Source organism: Ochlerotatus camptorhynchus, unplaced genomic scaffold (assembly GCF_037179485.1).
Source record: "Ochlerotatus camptorhynchus isolate MF236.1 unplaced genomic scaffold, CSIRO-AGI_Acam_v1.1 ptg000564l, whole genome shotgun sequence".
NCBI classification, from domain to species: Eukaryota; Metazoa; Arthropoda; class Insecta; order Diptera; family Culicidae; genus Ochlerotatus; species Ochlerotatus camptorhynchus.
The window spans coordinates 159,521-166,626 of NW_027041046.1; positions in this window are offsets into that span (position 1 = coordinate 159,521).

Here is a 7,106-nt window from a genome sequence, read left to right on the forward strand (position 1 = left end):
GCTCACCCTATTCGTTCGTACGTTCGGCTGTTGCAGTGTCACATCAACTTTGTCACAGTTATTAACTGAAAGGTTTCTATGCCAACCATTGCATGAATCTGTATTATGTCCAGGGAAGTTGAGAAAATTTTCAACCTGGGAATGGAACATACTGAGTTCTTAAGGTGATATGATTCAGCGTCCACAAATCATAGGCACTTTCACTGCCACTTCGAGTTTTCTAGGGAGTTAATCTCGGGCACTATTGCGATTTGAGGCACTAAATTGTCATCACAGTTTTGTTATTGTATGTTTTCCGATAGCAGATAATGGACTCCTGGAAAAAGCGAAGTGGAATCAGAGCCCGAGGTTCTGGATCGTTTCACCTTAAAACAATTTCTATGTTCTGCCTCCCACTTTTCATTAGTCAGCCAAAGAACCCTTCAGATCGATCGTGTTTGTCATAGTGGTCTTTGGTTTTTTGTTCATGATTTCATTAAAATAAATCTTGGACTTTGAACAGCTATCTGAAGTCTATGACTTGGAAAATTGGTAACTACACTACACACACAATGCTGATTGTGGATCGGAATGTACAATGGCGTGCTGACGCACTAGCCGCCCGAAGGAGTTGAGATCGTTGGCTTTGCGGACGATGTCGTCTTGACGGTAACCGGTGAGACGCTGGAAGAAGTGGAAATGCTGACGGCCGAGGCGATAGATACGATTGGTAACTGGATGCAAGGAGTGAAGCTGCAGATAGCCCACCACAAAACAAAAGTGATGTTGGTCAGTAACTGCAAAGCAGTGCAGCGGGCAGAAATCACCGTTGGGGAGCACACCATTGTTTCGAAGCGCGTGCTAAAGTATCTGGGAGTGACTTTATTAGTCACATCGAATATGCTTGCGAAAAGGCGGTCTAAGGTCATCAACGCAATAGCCAGAATCATACCGAACAATTCTGGTCCAAGCAGCAGCAAGAGGCGTCTTCTGGCTAGTGTGGTACTAAGGTACGGAGGTCCAGCCTGGATTGAAGCGCTGAAAACGAAGCAGAACCAAAGGAAATTGAGCAGTACGTTCCGGCTCATGGCCATGCGAGTCGTGAGTGCGTACAGAACCATTTCGATGGAGGCAGTATGCGTTATCGCCGGTATGATCCCAATCGGCTACGAGTGCTATATGACGAGAGAAACAAATGGTTAGTTGAAAACCTAGTTCTGGTCCTCACAAGTTCCCACCTCACACCTCCCCGTGGTGTTGGGCAATGTTCTCCTTCCGACAATTGCAAAGTGAGGGGTGTGACAGCGATGGAAGTGCTTCGTCAACCCGCAGGAGTGCCAACCGGCACATTGGAATCGACGCCAGTAAAATCCTAACTACGGCATACTGGACACGGCATGGAATAATGGACACGATACGGCACAATGGATTGGATACCACGCTACAGGGCTGACAGTCATGCTATTCTGCGCGATGAGTAAAGAAATGCCGACATCTTCTTGAAAAGGCGAGTGGGCTAATAGTGCGGCTGGCCCCGTCCCGGTGAAACCTTGGGAGGCCTCCGGATACGTTCAAAACTCGTCACAAATTGAACACGGCCCCCCTGAAGGACCGTGTCAACCTTAGCATGGCCTCCCTGCTTGCATAGATAACCATGGGATCATGATAGGAGACTACATACAACGAGTGAAGATAGCGGCCCGGAGGGGGGACCCATCAAAATGGAAAAAATCGAAAAAAAAACAAAAATGACGAAAATGAAATAACCAAAAAAAAAAATATGAAAGACGACGGCAAGACGCCAGACAGTGAGGAGGAGCGAACGTGTTTGCAAGGAGCGGATAATGCAGAGATCACCAGTGTCGAACCAAGCTGTCGATCACCGTATCCAGCCATCGTGAGCCAGCATAGCAGTACACAGGTTAGCGTAGAATTAAGCGAACTTTGTACCCACAAAATAGTGACCCTAACGTGAATGATTTCCGGTTACCGAGACCGATTCCAAGTTAGTACGAAGTCACTATTTTGTGGGTACAAAGTTCGCTTAATTCTACGCTAACCTGTGTACTGCTATGCTGGCTCACGATGGCTGGATACGGTGATCAACAACTTCGTACTGGCCTGGAATCGGACTCGGTAACTGGAAATCATTCACGTTAGGGTCACCGGGATGACGATCAGGCGGTCACGCTCACCTTGCGTAAGCTACCAAGCGCACGTCGGTAAGTAGGTAATCGGCTCGATCGGGGCTCCCGCGTGTGAATTTACTTAGGGCAGTCCTGTTCACGTTCGCGCACGTGCGATGTTTCGACGTCCGATGACGTAACGGCTCGTAGCGAATGGCAGGCAGGGAACCAAAAATTGGGAAATTAGTAATACAATGATTTTACCTACAGCAATCCTAAAAGTAAATATGTAGTTTCTTTATTTTCAAGTTGACGTTGCCATATTGGGTGTTCTGGGGAATTAAACTGTGTTTCGATCACACTGCTGCGGGAGACAGAATATCCTCTCATTATTCTCAGATTGAGTTAGAGATATAATTTCTCGGCCTGCGGATTGGGAAAGCTAAACTGGATTCGGGTGTTTGAGCGTTAACTACCTGTCTTGAAATAGAGTCTCTAGCCGAGCACTCCAACAGCAACAGCAGTCTTTCAACTTGCGAGATTGGCGCTAAAGCTGCTGAATGACTGAAGCTTTAGCATTCGTTACAGGCTCTCCAGGAGGCCATAAGCATAAGACTGACTGAAGCACATGAGACGCCGAACGGACCCACAAATCCACGTCCTGAAAAGAGAGATAGGGATACACCAGGAGATGAGGAGGAGCCCAAAAAACGCAAGGACGAGGAAGGCATCAAGGAGATGGGAGAAAATGGTGGGTGGCATAAAGTCGAGAACCAGAAGGAGAGGAAGAAAAAACAGAAGGAAAATGAAGTGAGGAAGAAGGAAGAGGAAGCGAGGAAGAAGGAAGAGAAGAAGAAGGAAGACAGGAAGAATAAGGAGAAGCCTAGGCCTCGGAGGGAGAGAAGTGAGGGTGACGCTCTGGTTGTTGAGGCGAAGGACAAAACTTCCTACGCAGCACTCCTCCGGAAAGTGAGAGAGGATCCGGAGTTGAAACAACAAGGCGAGAACGTGGTGAAAACCAGGTGAACCCAGAAAGGCGAGATGCTATTTGAGTTGAAAAGGGATCCTACGGTTAAGAGCGCAGCTTTTAAGGAGCTCGTCGAAAAATCTCTTGGAGGAACGGTGAACGTAAGAGCCTTATCCCAGGAGTCAGTGGTCGAGTGCAGGGATCTGGACGAGATCACAACAGAAGACGAGCTGAAAAGTGCGCTGAAGGTACAATGCAACCTAGGAGACGTACCAATGGCAATTCGGTTGAGGAAGGCGTATGGTGGCACGCAGACGGCGTCGATACGACTTTCTTTGGACGCAGCTAACGAGCTGCTGATGATTCTGAAGACAGGCCGAATCAAGGTTGGGTGGTCAGTGTGCCCGTTGAAAGCTATTCCTCGGGTGTCTAAGAAAACGGAGAGATGCTACAAGTGCATGGGCTTCGGTCACCAGGCGAGAAACTGCAAAGGCCCTGACAGATCTGAACTCTGCAGGAAATGCAGAGAGAAGGGGCACGTTTCAAAAGACCGTATGAAGCAACCAAGGTGCATGCTCTGCAAAAAGGAGGACGGAAATGGCCATGTCACGGGAAGTTTCAGGTGCCCAGAGTTCAAGAAGGCGATGGTGGAGGTAGCCCAAATAAATCTCAATCATTGCAACACTGCTCAGCAACTGTTGTGGCAGTCGACAACGGAAACAAAGTGCGACGTTGCAATCATTGCAGAGCCATATCGAGTCCCTCTCGATAATGGTAACTGCGGGGCGAATAGAGCAGGAATCGCGGCCATACAAGTCATGGGCAGGTATCCCATTCAACAAGTAGTGGCGGGCTCATACGAAGGTTTCGTGATCGCCAAAATCAATGGAATCTTTGTATGTAGTTGCTGAGCACCCCCAAGATGGACAAATGAGCAGTTCCACCGGATCCACGGAGATCAGTCGTCATCGCAGGAGATTTCAATGCTTGGGCAGTGGATTGGGGGAGCAGATGTACCAACGCAAGAGAGTATAGCCTGTTGGAAGCTCTGGCAAAGTTGAACGTCATTCTGGCCAATTTAGGAACCATCAGCACCTTCTGCAAATATGACGTCACTTTCTGCAGTATGTCGCTAGTGGCATATATGTACCAGAGAGTGTGCAAAGAGTACACCCATAGTGACTATGAGGCGATTCGGTACAGTATCGGTGAACGGACACCGGTGAAAATACGGAGGACGAAAGTATGCGAGCGCAAGTGGAAGACGAAGGCATTCAATAAGGATCTCTTCATCGAAGCTCTAAGGGTAGATAGCAACGTCCAGGCCTAAGCGCAAACGAGTTGACTAGCGCGAACTATGCCGAAAAAATTGGAGCAAACGAAAAGGCGGCGTCCAGCTTACTGGTGAAACGAGGAAATTAGCACAGGCGCGTTTAGAGAGCAAGAACTGAAGCAGACATAGAGGAGCACAGGGTGGTGTTCTGAGGGTCCAGGGTTGCACTAAAATGATAGATAAAGCTGAGTAAGTCAAACAGTTTTAAGGAGCTGTGCCGCGATGCCGATGTCAACCCCTGGGGCAACGCATACCGAGTCGCAATGGTGAAGATCAGAGGTCCAACGATGCCGATTGAAATGTGTCCCAACAAGCTGAAAATCATCGTGGAGGGACTTCTCCCACAGCATGACCCAACGACCTAGCCACCTACACCATATGGCGAGGAAGATGAAGACAACGTTGAACAAGTCTCCAACGAGGAACTCATAGCACTGAGGATTGAAGGCGAATGAAGCTCCCGGCACGGATGGAATTCCCAACGTGGCGTTGAAGGCGGTGATCCAGACGTTCCCGGACATGTCCAGGATGGTGCTTCAGAAATGTCTGGACGAGGGCCAGTTTCCTGATAGGTGGAAGGTACAAAAGCTTGTGCTGTTGCCAAAGCCTGGAAAACCGCCGGAGGATCCTGCATCGTTTAGGCCAATATGCTTGCTGGATACTATTCGGAAAGCTCTTGGAGAGGATCATCCTGAATAGGCTGACGAAATGCACGGAGTTGTTGGAGAGGCAGTTCGGGTTCGGAAAGGGAGATCGACGGTGGATGCAATTCGGACAGTAATTGACAGAGCCGTGAAAGCTTCCAAACAGAAGCGGAGAGGAAATCGATACTGCGCCGTGATTACGATTGATGTGAAGAATGCATTCCATAGCGCCAGGGAGGCTATCGCCAAGAATGAGGGTTCCAGACTACCTCTGTAGGATTCTAAGTAGTCTACGCGACAGACACGGGGCAGAAATCACTCAGAATTACGGCGGGAGTTCCACAAAGCTCCATTCTAGGTCCTACGCTGTGCAACGGAATGTAAAATCACATGCCGACACTCAAGCTGCCCAAAGGAGTTGAGATCGTTGGCTTTGTGGACGATGTCGTCTTGACGGTAACCGGTGAGACGCTGGAAGAAGTGGAAATGTTGGCAACCGAGGCGATAGATATGGTTGGTAACTGGATGCAAGGAGCGAAGCTGCAAATAGCCCACCACAAAACAAAAGTGATGTTGGTCAGTAACTACAAAGCAGTGCAGTGGGCAGAAATCACCGTAGCAGAGCACGCCATTGTTTCGAAGCGCGTGCTGAAGTATCTGGGAGTGATGATCGACGACCGGCTAAACTTTAACAGCCACATCTAATATGCTTGCGAGAAGGCGGCGAAGGCCATCAACGCAATAGCCAGAATCATACCGAACAATTATGGTTCAATCAGCAGCAAGAGGCGGCTTCTGGCTAGTGTGTCCTCATCGATACTAAGGTACGTAGGTCCAGCCTGGCTTGAAGCGCTGAAAACGAAGTAGAACCAAAGAAAATTGAGCAATACGTTCCGGCTCATGGCCATGCGAGTCGTGAGTGCGTACAGAACCATTTCGATGGAGGCAGTATGCGTTATCGCCGGTATGATCCCAATCGGCATCACATTGGCGGAGGACTACGAGTGCTATATGAGGAGAGAAACCAGAGGAGTACGAAAAATGGTGAGAACGGTGTCGATGGCTAAGTGACAGCAGGAGTGGGATGCAGCATAGAACGGTAGATGGACACACAGGCTAATACCGATTCTTTCGACCTGGGTAAACAGGAAGCATGGAGAAGTCAACTTCGACTTGACGCAGTTTTTGTCTGGTCATGGCTGCTACAGGAAGTACCTGCATCGGTTCGGACACACAACGTCACCCTTCTGTCCGGAGTGTAGGAATGTGGAAGAATCACCCGAGCACGTGGTCTTCGAATGTCCTAGATTTGATGCTGTGCGAGAGGATATGCTCGCCCTTAGCGCGGAGAATGTCATCGAAGAAATGTGCCGAGGAGAGGGCACCTTTAAAGCCGTCAGCAGAGCAGTAATGCAGATCATTTCAGCGCTGCAGCGAAAATGGCGAGAAGACCAGCTAGAAAGTAGTAATGTGCTCACACAAGTGCGAAGTAAAGCCGTGATAACTCTCCGTCAGAGTAGGCTGAATCCACCACCAGGGGTTAGCCGAGTAGAACACAACGTTGGGAGCTAAATGGCTCACAAATTGGAGAGATGATCAGCGAAGTGGAAGCGCCAGTGAGCTGAGGTAAAATGAGGTGCGTAATGCACAGTCCTCTTCAAAGTAATACGACAAGTGGTTCCGGGGAAAAAAGGGCAAAACGTCCATGAAGGTTTTAGTGCGGTAAGTATCCCACATACCGTGTCACCGCAACCGTGCGCCTGGTCGTCAAGCGGTGGCAAGATGGCCTTTTAAAGGTTTCCTCCTCGCAAAAAAAAACACACACGCACACACAGACACATTTGCATGGAAAACGGCAGATAGGTCTATAGGCAAAACGTGTCAAAAGGGGAAAGGGGTAGTTATTATTTTTCCCAGTTTCGCGTACTATAATTCTAGATAGAGCTGGAATTAGGGCGTATCAGCTTTTGTAAACAATGACTTCTCTCGAAGATTTCTCGAAAGTCATGGCTCTTCCTGGAAAATCAACATCACCATCGAGTAGGGGAAGACTTCCC